The sequence below is a fragment of the Microcaecilia unicolor genome, chromosome 4 (genome assembly GCF_901765095.1).
Source record: "Microcaecilia unicolor chromosome 4, aMicUni1.1, whole genome shotgun sequence".
Lineage (NCBI taxonomy): Eukaryota > Metazoa > Chordata > Amphibia > Gymnophiona > Siphonopidae > Microcaecilia > Microcaecilia unicolor.
Window position 1 is genome coordinate 59,579,491 of NC_044034.1, and position 15,387 is coordinate 59,594,877.

At 41.4% G+C, this 15,387-nt stretch overlaps 1 protein-coding gene across 1 annotated transcript in view; it reads left to right on the forward strand.

Annotated features, from left to right (window-relative positions):
- The window catches only part of DDX10 (DEAD-box helicase 10), a 457,862-nt gene that overhangs the window by 121,545 nt on the left and 320,930 nt on the right, over nt 1-15,387 (forward strand). The window lies entirely within an intron of this gene.

The window sequence follows — 15,387 nt, forward strand, 5'->3', positions numbered from 1 at the left end:
ATTTCTTTATGGGCCTTAAGACAAATGGATAAAAATAAAGCCTGCCCAATTATATGATTTAATGCAATGCTAGTTTTGTTATGTGTAGCTGTTTTCATGGTGAAGTGTCACAAAATGTTTTACAATGTCTATGAAAAGTGCCAAGAAATAGAATTCATGGAGTAAGAGTTATATTGTCCAATTAGTGAAGCCTCCAATGCAAAAATAAATAAAGTATAGTTAATCATAGGTAAGTGAAAACAAGGAAAGTTTGAAATTGGATTTAATGCATGGTGGTGAGTGGCCCTCACTACCTCTCTACCCTCATCTCCCCTTACGTTCCCGCCCGTAACCTCCGTTCACAGGATAAATCCCTCCTCTCGGTACCCTTCTCCACCACCGCCAACTCCAGGCTCCGCTCATTCTGCCTCGCCTCACCCTATGCTTGGAACAACCTTCCTGAACCCTTACGCCAAGCCCCCTCCCTGCCCGTCTTCAAGTCTTTGCTTAAAGCCCACCTCTTCAATGCTGCGTTCGGCACCTAACCCTTACCGTTCAGTGAATCCAGAATGCCCCAATTTGACTGCCCCTATCGGACCGACCGTTCACTTGTCTATTAGATTGTAAGCTCTTTGAGCAGGGACTGTCTCTCTTTGTTAAATTGTACAGCGCTGCGTAACCCTAGTAGCGCTCTAGAAATGTTAAGTAGTAGTAGTAGTAGTAAAAAGGTACTTTAGATCCCTACAGAGAGAGTGAGAGGTAATTAAGAGATCTGTCCTCGGCTTGTATGACATTGCTTGGTGCTTCAGAAAAAGGAATAAATGTTTGTGGTTAAGCTTAGAAGAATGCAAGAATAACTCAGAGAATTGTTGATTTTAAATATAGTTTCCTTTTCTCTCTTGGCCAGTTTATTTATTTTAAAATATTTATATCCAGCACCATCTCCAATTCTGAGCGGGTTACAATAATACATAATTAAAAACAATAACCATATATACTAAGATAAAAAAACAGTGCACATGGAAAAGATACAAAAAAACATATACTATTCAAATTTAATATAAAAACACACAATTCACACAACCATTCAGCCATACCTCCCACAATAAAGATCACTTACTTGACATATTAGCCTATAAATTTGCAAACAACAACTTTCATCTAAGTAACTATACTTGGACTCAAACTCCCTTGTCAGATCACAGTAAACTCGAATTCTCCCTCTATTGGAGGGAAAATCAGTGAAAAATAAAAGCATTGTGACTCCTTACAAAACTAGAGGAAAAATAAATACCACAACCTTTTGGTTGAATGTCTTGAACAGTCCAGCTCTTCCTCCAGCAGGCAATAACAACTGTGCGAAAATGTCTTAAATAACATAGCTCCCCTCAAATCCACATCTAAACCAATCCAGAAAATTTTACCTTGGTTTAATCAATCTATCCTTCTTTTGAAAAGGAAATGTAGAAAAGTGGAAAGAAAATGGGCTAAAGACAAATCACATGAAAACAAATTAACTTTGAAAACTGCCATCAAAACATATAAAAATTAGATCAAAATTGTAACAACTTAATACTATAACAAAATAACTGGTAGTAATTTCCTTAATACCAGTAAACTTTTCAATCTGATAAAAAGCCTATTATCCACAAAAGAAATGACCACAACCACAGAGTCCCCACCAACAGCAGAGGAACTGGCTACTTTATTTGAACAAAAAATTAACATCGGAGGAGTACTCAAATTAAAAATCAAGTATGAAGATATTTACGAAAAACAGTTAGACACACATACAGGCATAGTCACCAACAGAATCTGGTCTTCCTTCCAATACCAACCCCATGACACAGTAAAACATTACCTCCTAAAATATTCAGCCTCACAAATGCATACTAGATCCTTGTCCTAGTTTACCTTATGAAGGAAGTTCCTAATATATTCATTAATTTGCTTCAGCAGCATTTCTCCTTCCTACTATTCCATGGCACTTTCCTTGATAATAAAGGCTGTATTATCCAAACACCAATACCAAAAAACAATTCAATCACCACAACTTACGTAACAAACTACAGACCAGTAGCTTCCATTCCTTTGATGATAAAGGCGATGGAAGGAATAGTATCACCACAAACTATGGACTACCTTTCAAATTTCTCCCTACTACACAAATTGCAATCAGGATTCAGACCATCCTATAGCACCAAGACTGTCCTTACCATCCTAGTATCAAATCTCAGAAAAGAAATTACCATAGGGTCTAAGATCTTAATAATGCAGTTCGATGTGTCTAGCGCATTCAATGTAGTAGGTCATAATATCCTACTAAACATACTAGACAACTTTGGCATATGTGGTATAGTCCACAAATGGTTTCAAGGGTTCCTGAAATCAAGTTCTTACACAGTGAAAATGAAAGAAACCTTATCCTGGCCTTGGTCACCGGACTGTGGCGCCCCTCAGAGCTCTCCACTATTGCCCATTCTATTTAATGTAATGATGTCAGAACTAGGTAAGAGACTAGAAACAGCAGGATTCAAAACATTCATATATGCTGACGATGTTACCATATACATAACCTTCAAATAGAACATGCAAGACATCTTACAAAGGCGAAACTTGGCTTGTTTGATGGAAACCTGGGCCTCAGAATCCAAACTAAAGCTAAATAAAGAAAAAACTAAATTCATGGTCATTATCAACCTATTTGACCAAAACAACTACAACAGTTTCACAATTGATAACACTTCATTCCCCATTGACAATAATCTGAAAATTCTAGGTATAATTATAGATAAACATTTTAAACTTTTGATAATCAAGTTTCCTTAGTAATCACAAAACTTTTCAGGTCTCTTTGGAGACTAAAAAAAGATCAGACCCTATTTCTCATCAGAGACATTCAGACTATTGGTACAATCATTAACAGTATCCCAGTTCGACTATTGTAATGCCATATATTCTGGCTGTAAGGGAGTACCTGTTGAAAAAAAACTTCAAACAGCTCAAAACACTGCAGCCAGGTTCATATACAAAATCTCTCGTTTTGAAAGTGCCTCCCCTTTATTAATCAAATTACACTGGCTTACCATCAAAGCGAGAATCACCTTCAAATTTTGTACCTTTATCTTTCAAATCCTATATGGTACCATTAATAAACTTACCTCAAAGAAACACTAAATATCTCAGACTACACCTACCAAATTGCAAAAAAAATGTGATCTACACACATATTTGTGACAGTACGCCTCTAGTAAATGGACCCTGCTGGTATAACCACCACACGATCCATATATTCAGCATCACTATTTAACTTAAGCCAGTGGCCACACCAGATGAAAATTAAGCCAAAAATTGATAGTGGGTCTTAAATAATTTGTATTTCTTCTTGTAGACTACTAAAAATCATGTGCTCCTACAGCAAGAACTAGTAACCTATAACATCTGTGAAAAGCAGGTTTAGCAGTGAAGCACAACAATACTAAAAAATTTTAATACTGAGACTTCTAGTGCAATTCAGCTGTTGGAGTAAGCAATGTAGGTCATCTCTGTTGTTTAGTTGGGTCATAGTGGCACACTGGAGTCCTTTGCAATGTTATAATCTGTGAACTCTGTTATCCGTCCCAGGATTATATATGAGTTGTCCCATAATCTCAACTCTCTGTCTCTTTTTTTTTTTTTTTTTTTTTTAAATATTGTTTATTAGCACAACTTCATACAATGCAAGATATTGTGACCACAACATTGAGAAACAAAAGCCTTTTCACAGAGAAACTGTTATCTAACAAAGAAGAAAATATCAAATCTGCTCAAACATACGCAGAACCTATGATTTTCATTTTTCTCCCCCCCTCCCCTCCCTCTTCCTTTGCTTCCAAACAAACTCTCCAACTGATTCCCCTCCCCCCTCCCTCCCCTAACAATTCAAAATCCTGCTTTTTGCTGTGGAAGTAAGTGAGTCCCAGAACGGTGACCAAACCTTACAAAAACGGTCTCCCCTTACAGAGGCCAGGTCCCGGATCCTCTGTTTCTCCACTGAACAGCACTGCATCATGGCGCTACGCCAGTGTGATGTGCAGGGGGCTTCTCGTGTTATCCATTGCTGTAAAATTGTTCTTTTCCCCATCAACACAGCTCTCCTTAAAAAAGCCCTCAGGCCCTCTGGTGGCGGCCCTTGCACCAGAAAGGTATCAAATAGTTGGCCTGGAGTAGGCCTCCACCGTACCTTCCACATGCCCGACACCTGTCCGCCCATTGCCAGCCAAAATGAGCACACCAATGGACATGACCAAAACATGTGTCCCAGGGATGCTCCCGGACCCCCACATTTAGGGCAATCATCTGACTCTCGCAAAGTTGCTCTGAAAGCTCTGTGGGGTGAAATATGGAGGCGCAGCAAGAATTTGTAGTTCATCTCTGTCCATGCTGCATTCTCAGTCACTCCCTGGGACGATTTCAAACAAATCTCCAACTGTTGTGATGTCAAACACCAACGAAGCTCCCTGGACCATCTATCGCATATGAGAGTAGTGTCCAATGGTGTTAGAGAGTCTCGCAAGCAGCTATGGTAGTATTTCAGTGGAGTTCTCTGCTGCGCCTCCAACCCCAACAAAGCGTCCTGCAATTCCCACACACCCCTGGCCAGGGAGCCGTCCGGCAACGAACGGACATAATGACTTAGCTGTAGGTATGCAAATGTATCGCCCCCTTCCAGACCAAACTCCTCACATAAGGTCTGAAACGGTTTCATTAACCCCTGCTCTGTTACTACCTGAAATAGAAACCGGATCCCTCGCGCTGACCATTTTTTAAATAGGATCGAGGACCCCCCCTCTGGGAATGCCAGGTTACCCCGGATTGGCAACAGGGGCGACACCGATCTGTCCCATTTATAGGTTTTGCTTATCCAGTGCCATGTTTTTCTTAAAGGATTCAAAATGTATTTGTAAGGACCCAGAGGGGGTAACTGGTTTGTTGGCGCCTGTAACCAATATGCAAAGTGTAGTGGTTCTGTCAGAGCAGTCTCAATCCCAGTACATGAAAAGTGTTCAGTGGATCGGAACCAGTCCGACAGGTATCCTGTACTGTTTATTGTAAGCCACATTGAGCTCAAACTTGTTTGGGTTAATGTGGGATATAAATGTCACAAATAAATAAGAACTGTATACATCTGAGTATGCTTTCAAAGCTTCATATCAGGGAAGGCTTGCTGGAAAAATGTGCTTTATAAGAAATTTTCTGAATACAAGCTAAGTTGGTGCAATCCTTTATTAGCAGATCTTAATGGGCATAATGGATTATGGATTCTTAAAAGGGAGGAAATACAGAACTGAACTTCATCATATAATGCTTTAAATATCAGGGTGAGAATCTTAAAATGTATCCTAAATCGGATAGGTAACCAATGAAGATGAACCAAAACAGGAGTAATGTGTGCAAAATGAGAAACATTCTATGCTCTTTGAAGAGCATGTAAAGATTTCTGTGGCAAACCAGGAAAGTCTATTGCAATAGACAAATGGTGGAAAGATAAATGCTTCTACAACTGTTCTACAATTAGTCGGACTCGAGAATTCATGTAAATGATGTAACATCCTAAGTGGTCCTTTTACTAAGGTGCGCTAACAGATTAGTGGGCATTAAGTGCCATTCAGCCCATAGGTATACAGTAGGCTGTGCATCATTTAGCACACCTTAGTAAAAGGATCGCTAAGTTTAAAGAACACTTTTTGAACTATAGATTTTAAATGAGACTTCATGGATAAAGTTGAATCCAAGATCACATTTCCCTCAAGATAGGAATTTGAATCCCATCAAATGAAAAGTATGATGGAATATTGATATCCAAAGAATTAGAGAGAAAAATTTTGGGTCTTACTGAGATTCAGACATAGCTTGTTGGCAGTCAACCAAGAGTTCAATGTCAACATAGAGGGCCCTGTTTACTAAGCCACACTGTAGGCACGCCAGCTTTTTAGTGCATGCTAAAAATTAGCACGTGCTAACGATAGAGACACCCATTACATTCATATGGGTGACTCTAGTGTTGGCACACGCTAATTTTTAGTGCATGCTAAAAAGTTTGCGTGCTTACAGCGCGGCTTAGTAATCAGTTCCCATTGTAACATAGTAGATTTGTAGAAAAAGACCGGTATGGTCCATCCAGTCTGCCCAACAAGATAAACTGATAGCATAAGATATAATGTGATACTACATATGCATACTTGTAAAGCAAAAGAATGTCAACAATTTTTGAATTGGAAGAATTGATAATTCAACATCAAACAAGTCAAAACTCTACAGATCGGTATCATAAAAATATTAAATTTTGAGGAATGTTTGGATGAATGGTCTGCATTTCAATTTGTCTGTACCAACACAAACTTGAAATTGTTTATTAGATAAAAATAATTTGAACCAACTCCAAACAGTACCTGAATTGCCCAAAGCTGTTGATCACAGTAATAACAAATCATGATTTATTGTGTCAAATGTGGCGATAGTCTACACCTTTATCAAAGGTAGACTGTATTGAATCAAACACCGATAACAATAGGATATTGGTATTATATTTATAACAAAATCCAAATGGGTATAAATCCCAAAATCCTCTCTCATCAGTGTATTTGGGATAAAACTAATCTTTCAAGAAATTTTGCTAAAAATGTCAATGAAAGATTGATAATTATCCAGATTAAGCTGGTCTTATTTGGTATTTTTCAAAAGTGGCCTAACAATTTTTTTTTTCAAGGTAGATGGTACTACTCCCTTATAATACCAGTAACAACTGGATAAATATCATTATCAATTCCTTCATAGCAGAAGTAGAACAAATATTCAACATACAAGATGCATTATTTAAGAAACAATATCAGCAACCTTCTGTTGAAATCTGTTAGTAAATTGCTGGCAAGAGGGAAAATCTGGGACTGATGATGAAGAAATATTAGTCTGTATAGAAACCGCTCTAAATAATTCACACAAATTAGATGTAGCTGTCAAAATCTGATGATCATAAGCCTTATGTTTTTTTTAGTTAACTTAGTAGATTTTTGATAGTTATCTAATGCTAATAGCTTTAGTCTCCACACAAAAGACACTTTTCTCCAAATCAATTCAAATGTCCTCAATACTTGCTTTTCTGATTAGGTGTGATGAATACCAGGGAGCAGAATGATTTTGTTGCATAATGAAAGATGATAGCAGTGATGAGTTTTACTGATCAATTGCAGTTGTAACACCCAAGGTCTATTTCTGGTAACTTCAGACATTACTACTACTTATTTTTATAGCGCTACTAGACGTACGCAGCTGACCAGGGATTTCAAAAATGCACAATAAGACATGAGAGATTTGAATTTTGAGTAAACTACATACGTCACTTCAATTAAAGGAGCAATACTACAAAATATCTTTTTTTTAGATAATACAGTAGGCAATTAAAAGAAATAATATATTACCTTTGTTTTTTTTTTGCATACTGAAGATTGTTTTTGGTAGTGCTTTTAAAGCTGACTATACTTAGCTACTTTCTCCATTATAAATTTAAGTAAATTGTAGAGCTATTGTGGTATCCCTTACCAGAACTTCATGCAGGCATAACACTGCTATATATAACACTTTAAAAGTGTTAACTTGGGCTTTCTCTTTTTGTATCAATTTTCTGCTTGAGTGGCCCACTAAGCCTATAGCATGTTTCCCCTAGATCAGTGAACACCTGTCAATATGGAATAATGCCTGAGGATTCCTCACTGCCTTTGTGGCAGTGCCAGCTCCACATGGCTAAGGTGCATCTGCCATGTTTGGTCTTGTAGAGAAAATATATAACCTTTTTCTCCACTCCAGAGCAATCTAGGTTTATTGTAGGTAACAAGTTCTGGTGAAGCGAGAGAATAGGCTGATGATTTCTGCACATTTGCTGTAAGTGAGACCAAAGGATAGGAGCAAAAGTATGAGAGAGGAAAATTCCTTTAGGATTATATACAACATATTCATTAATATGTATACAACTGGGTCATTTGATGCAAGAAAGACATGAAAAATACTTTGATGCGTTGACACATGTGTAAACATAATTTTCATAACACAGATTCACTGGATAATTACTAATCTTAGACCTTATGAAATTGTACACGGCTGTGATTGGCTTCTCTTAAGCGGTATGTTAAGTGCAAAATAAACTTGAAACTTGACCTTGATGTGATAAGCCATGCATCAGAACAGAGTGCTGAGCTTCAGCGCACAGCATTCTAACGTGCTGAAAAAAATCATTTTTACTTCTGATGTAGTAAACTAAGCACATGTAAATAACCATGACATGACACTGATTAAAAAACAGTGACATTGCTGTGGTAATCTGCAGTAATTTTCTTCATCCCTTCTTGTCATTGAATGAGGGGAGGTCGGCTCACAGACTGCCAGCAATGGAAACATTTAAAAGCACATAAGCCAATGAAAAGCCCAGTCTCCCTGACCCCTAGCCCTGTCCAGTAAAAATTCCTTGATAGACCAGTGGGCCCCAGATCCCCCTAGGAGTGGAGGAGTAGCCTAGTGGTTAGTGCAGTGGACTTTGATCCTGGGGAACTGAGTTCGATTCCCACTGCAGCTCCTTGTGACTCTGGGCAAGTCATTTAACCCTCCATTACCCCTGGTACAAAATAAGTACCTGAATATATGTAAACCGCTTTGAATGTAGTTGCAAAAAACCTCAGAAAGGCGGTATATCAAGTCCCATTTCCCTTAACCCCTGTAAACGGGCCCGCTGCTCCATTGTGGGGGAGGAAGCTGCCTCCCATGAATAGCCAGAACTTCACAAAACTGCCACCAGGAAATACTTCAAAAACATTCCTTTATTTTCCAGATTCATAAACAAAACTTCACTCCAGAGTAGAGACTTGCTTCTCAGGCAGGGCTGTTCTGCCTTGCTTAGTACATCAGCCAATTACACAAAGACTTTGCCCCCTTCCCTGAGGGGAATGCAAGAGCCCTTTGGAAATCCCTGCTTTTTTGTCCCAGCCAGTAACAAACAATAGTACTTGTCCCATAAGCAGGATTTCCCCTCAAGACAGTTAATCACCAAGCAGCCTTTACTTCCAGGAGGTGCAATACTTTTGGGACTTCCTCAACCAGGGGCTTATCTGAACTGCGGCGGTAGGGGGGGCCAGGGCCAGAGTGAGGGGGCACATTATAGCCCCCCTCCCGCCGCCATTGCCGATCCCCCCCCCCCCAGCCGCTGCCATTGCCAACCCTCCCCCTCTGTTGCTCGCCTACCTTCGCTGGCGGGGGACCCCAACCCCCGCCAGCCGAGGTCCGCGTCCTCCTGCCCCTGCCGGCTGCCTTTAAAGAATTCCGTCAGCTGGCGGGGGACCCCCAACCCCCGCCAGCCAAGCCGAGGTCCTTTCATTTTTCCACCGAAGCTGGCGCCGACGAAAGTTTCTTTTGAGTCTGACGTCGCTGCACGTTGTACGTGCAGGACGTCAGACTCAGAAACAGAATGAAGCTGTTTCTGAGTCTGACGTCCTGCACGTACAACGTGCAGCGACGTCAGACTCAAAAGAAACTTTCGTCGGCGTCAGCTTCGGTGGAAAAATGAAAGGACCTCGGCTTGGCTGGCGGGGGTTGGGGGTCCCCCACCAGCTGACGGAATTCTTTAAAGGCAGCCGGCAGGGGCAGGAGGACGCGGACCTCGGCTGGCGGGGGTTGGGGTCCCCCGCCAGCGAAGGTAGGCGAGCAACGGAGGGGGAGGGTTGGCAGCGGTAGGGGGGTCCAGGGTGAAATCTGCGGGGGCCCAGGCCCCTGAGGCCCCACGCAGATACGCCCCTGTCCTCAACCCAAGGTATTTCAGCCTGCACTGCTCCTCTCCTCCTGAACTGAACCCCTCTTCCCACCAGACAGCCCTCCTTCATAAACAAGCCTTCCAGCTTCAGAGGTTCTCAAAATAATCAGGTTTCACAAAAGAAAAACAGGCTTCTCTACTTAAGCAGGGTTTAAACCAAAATAAATTCCAAAACCATGTAGGTTTCCAAACCTTCAGGGGCTGCCTTCCTCAGCTCTCAAGCTCCCATTTCATTCTGCCTCCTTCCCCTGCTCAGGCTGATTAATTCCCTCTTCCATCCAATCCTCCTCCTGCTTCTCAGCCTCCCTATTACAGGTGGGCACCATGATATACTGATTGCTGGTCCCGGGAACTGGCTCCTTCATTCACCCTCCCTCTTGTGGTCAGAGACGGTATATGGCCAGCTTGCCTATCCCCTGGGATCTCACTGCTAGGACTGGAAATGCATTCTGGGATATGTAGTTCATGGTTTTGCTGCTTCACTCTATACATCGGGGATGTAGCCTTGTCACACCCCTCTCTGACCTCCCCCTGGCACTATTTAGTCAAGGGCACTCCAGGCCAGACCTGAGTTCCTGGCTCAGAGAGGGCTTCAACCAAAAAGCTTTCATGCAGCTGGACCCTCTGGACCAATTATGTTTACCTGGCACCCTTCTTGTCCTATCACCATCCTGAAAAATGGTGATGTGAGACCCTGACTCACAGAAACTGATCATTTGTGGTGTGTCCCGATGCACCACTAGTGGTCAGTCATGACCTAGCAGTGAAAAAAGAAATGCTGCGCTGGGCACCTGCCCTGGAATGAGGTATTACTGGTCTAAGGGTTGGGGGAGGTAGTTCAGCTTCATGAACACTCTGTGGTTGAGAGCCTTTTTGTGTACAGGTGCTTGAGCTGAAAGTGCTGTGTACCAGAAAGCCTCAGTGTTGGGGTGGCTATGAGTCCTCTGAGTTGAAAAGCTTTGCTTCAGCTCAAATGATCCTGCTGCTCCTGCATATGATCATTACTTCAGCCTTGAGCAAAAGTAAAGAGGTCTGCACTATAGTGAATACTTCATCAATGGCTTGGACCCAACCTTTGGAGATTACCCAGCGGACCGAACCTGGTCAAACTTTGCTCTCCTCACCGCAGATACAGTCGCCCATGCGACTCATAGGTTCTCCAACACCCACTGCAAACTGGATGTCTGCCCCAGCTATTTACTCAAATCCGCCCCCAACCGCTTCACAGCAGACCTCAGATTCCACCTAAACTACATGCTCCAACAAGGTCTCTTCTCTAAGGAATATGGCAACATCCTACTCACCGCAATACCAAAAGATACCAATAAAAAAAATCAAACGAACTCACCAATTACCGCCCAGTTGCATCTATCCCACTAGCAGTCAAACTGATGGAAACCATGGTAACCAAACAACTTACTGACTACATAAACAAGTTCTCAATATTACATGAATCACAATCAGGATTCTGTCCCCTACATAGCACTGAATCTGTACTAATCACTTTCCTGGTCAAATTCAAGCAGGAAATAGCTATAGGCAAAAGCATACTGCTCCTCCAATTCGATATGTCGAGTACATGCGACATGGTAAACAACAATATACTACTAAGACTCCTAGATTACTTTGGGATTGGTGGAAACATACTTAGCTGGATCAAGGGTTTTCTATCCACCAGAACATACCAAGTGAAATCAAATTCAAACATATCACCGCCGTGGAAAGCAGATTGCGGAGTACCTCAAGGATCACCATTATCACCAATACTTTTCAACATAATGATGACCCCTCTAGCCAAGTCCTTATCCAACCAAGGCCTCAACCCATTCATATACGCAGACGACGTCATAATATACATTCCCTTTAGACATGACCTGACAGAAATCACCAATGAAATCAAGCTCAGCTTAAACACCATGGCCTCATGGGCAAATGCATTTCAACTGAAACTCAGCACTGAAAAAACACATTGTCTCATCCTCTCATTTCAACACAATACGAACAAACCCTCAACTGTTGACACCCCTATCTCGGACAGCCTGAAAATACTCGGTGTTACAATCGACCGTAACCTTACACTTGAGAGCCAAGTGAACTCCACAACTAAGAAAATGTTTCACTCAATGTGGAAACTTAAGCGCGTGAAACCATTCTTCCCGAGGGACACATTTTGCAACCTAATACAAACAATGGTACTAAGCCATGCAGACTACTGCAGTGGAATTTATACGGGATGCAGAGAACAACTCACAAAGAAACTCCAGACCGCTCAAAACACAGCAGCCAGGCTGATATTTGGTAAAACACGATTCAAAAGTGCCAAACCCCGCCGAGAAAAACTGCATTGGCTCCCAATCAAAGAACGTATCGCCTTCAAAATCTGCACCCTGGTCCACAAAATTATCTAAGGCGAAGCCCCAGGATACATGACAGACCTCATAGACCTGCCAATCAGAAACACAATTGGATCAGCACGAAAATACCTAAATTTCCATTACCCTAACCTCAAAGGACTCTCATACAAATCAACTTATGCATCCATCTTCTCCTATATAAGCACACAACTATGGAACGCACTGCCAAAAGCTGTGAAAACAACCTACGATCAACTAAACTTCAGGAAATCACTAAAAACCTACCTGTTTAAAAAAGCATATCCTACCGACCCAACATAAGTGCCAGAACTCTGCAACACAGCAAAACCACAGCTCGTAATGGACACCACACAACCCTTCCTCTCTTCTATCCCCACTGCGTCCTAAATTCATGAACCTTATTCATCCACATCACCTTGTATTTGTTATCTACCGGACTTGGTGAACGCCTTTACGGTATTATGTAAACCACATTGAGCCTGCAAATAAGTGGGAAAATGTAACAAATAAATAACATAGTAACATAGTAGATGGCGACAGAAAAAGACCTGCACGGTCCACCCAGTCTGCCCAACAAGATAAACTCACATGTGCCATTTTTTGTGCATACCTTACCTTGATTTGTAAACCTCTGAAGCTGCCACTCCTTATGAGGTCATTTAAGTTTTGCTTTAATTGCATATACTCAGCTGACTGTTTATATAAAATCCTTAGACTAGGAGGCTCTCTATTCTGGGCTACTCCATAAACTCAGTGACTTCTTTGGAAATGACCAGAAGAAAACATTAAATCTCAAGTTTACATAAGGCCCTTATCAAATCTCTTCCTGCTAAGTGTCATATCAAGCTCTTGGAATCCTGGGCTCGGGAGCTAGGAATCTCAGAATTGTGGATTGATCTGAATGTTTTTATTAAACACACTCTGGAGTTAGTTCATAGTGCATGTCTACACAAATGTCATTTTAAAATAATAACTAGAGCATATTTTTCACAAGCCCAAGCTAGTAAGGCACAGGGTGTGCTTCTACATCTCTTTGTGTTAAATGCAAGCAAGCAGAGGGTATTTTGTTGCATGACTTTTGGAGTTGTGTTTGCATTCAGGACTTTTAGGTGGCAGTTCCTCCTATATGGGATGCTTGATGGGTCGTACCATATCATTGTCTCCCCTGAGCTTTATACTAGGTAAGTTGGAATTATGCGGGATACTTGGATAGGAGAATTATAGATTAATGTGTAAGGCTTGTATACTTGGGAAGAAGTGTATTTTGGGTTCAGGATACTCCGCTGAGCTATTGGAGCTGGCGCATTAAGTTCCATGAATTTAATGACCTTTGAGGCCCGTGATGCTAAAACTACCTTTAAAAAGAAAAAGCTCTTTTGGTCCCTATGGAAGGCTTATATTCAGGCCCTCCATCCACAGGCACGTAGTTTGGTTCTTTGGGGAAATATAGACAAAGATCTCAATAGCTGACCCAACCACCTATGGCTGGGAGGGGATGAGGGGGGTCTAGAGGAAAGGGTTTGGAACATGATTGTTGGACTTGTGGAGGGCCATAAGACACCAGGTCCTCCACTATATTCAGTAAACAACAAAATGTGTTGGAGATTGAGGGGAGGGAAGGGTTGGGCATTGTTTCGAGGAGGAACTGTCTTGTTATAACCTTAAAAATTGGTGATAGTAGACCTTTGTTGATTATTGTTTGACATGTTTCTGCTCACTAATAAGAGATTTTACAAAAAGTCCATTTTGAACTGGCAGTATTGGTAGCAAGTTGATTTTAATAATGGGAATTTTGTAGTGCAGCATTTTTGCTGGATTGCAGTCAATATTAATTCTTCTGGAAGGATAGAGACTGCCTTCTTGTGTGTGCATCTTATTGAGACTGGAGGTGAAGGGACAGTTTGGTAGATGGCATGATAGTTTGTGGATCTAGAGATTCTTAATTATTACAGATAGCTATGATAGATAAATGTGTTTTGAAACTTGTCACCTGAAAGGAATCATTGTTCTCTAAGAACATGACATTACTATTTATGAGAATCGGTTAGTCACACCAAAACAACCCCAAATCAGTAAGAGATGGAAAAACAAATCTCAACACTTACTGTATGGCTCACAGCAGTAATCTTAATTTGCTGAAATTTCGATTTCAGTCAAATTCTGTTACCAGACTAGTGCATTAGGTTGGGCAGATTCTTACTCCCTTTTGCTAGTGTTGTCATAGAAACCTGTAAATGCAGGAGCAGAGATTAGCCTCTGGGGCATGCCATTAAAGTATTCATCTACTACTTAAGGAAACTGAGTAATTAAATCCATCTATACATTTATCTTCTGCTGTCTTCATTTGGAGAGCTGATTATATAACAATATCAGTGTAAGAGCATGGTTAACTTACCCAGTCATTTGGCTATATTAAAACAGATGATGTTGATGATTTTCCTTGCTTTCCATTTCATGCAATCTGTTCAAATATAATTGTGTTTCAGTATTTGTGGAAAAGAATAGAGAGTGTGATGCTGCTCTCAAGGCCTGAAGGGATTATATTTGTGTTGCTGCTTTTGAATTGCACCTTGGCATTCACTTCACTAGCTGTGTAATTTTCAAGCAGAAATAGAAGTGTAGAAAATGATGGCAGATAATGACCATATGGTTTACCCCATCTGCCCATCCATATCAGCTGTGAAGCTCTACAATCTCTTCTGTCCCCCTAAGATCCTCCATGATTGTCCCATGTTTCCTTGAATTCAGATACTATCCTGGTCTCCTCCAGAGCTTCCTTTCAGTTGAAAGAGGCTTCAAACAGAATGTTTCTGCTGCATGTTGCTTTAAGTTGTCTTGTCACCTATAGTGGGGACAATGCAGTGCAGTACAAATTTAGTTTGGTGATTGTCCTTTATATCAATGTATCATGTACAAAATATTATAAAACTAGTAAAAGAGGCCCGTTTCTGGAGCAAATGAAACAGGCGCTAGCAAGGTTTTCGTCCCCAGCACCCCCCCCCCCTTTCTCCCTCCCTCCCTACCTACCTACCTACCAGCCGACCCCTTCGTTGTTCTGACGCCATTGCTCCGCACCTCCTGAACGCACCGTACACCATTGCTCCGCCCTCGGTGTGTGATGCCATTGCTCCGCCCTCGACGTCATCACGTTTGACGCGAGGGCGGGGCCCCGAGACTTGGTGATTTCGGTGGCTTCACCAC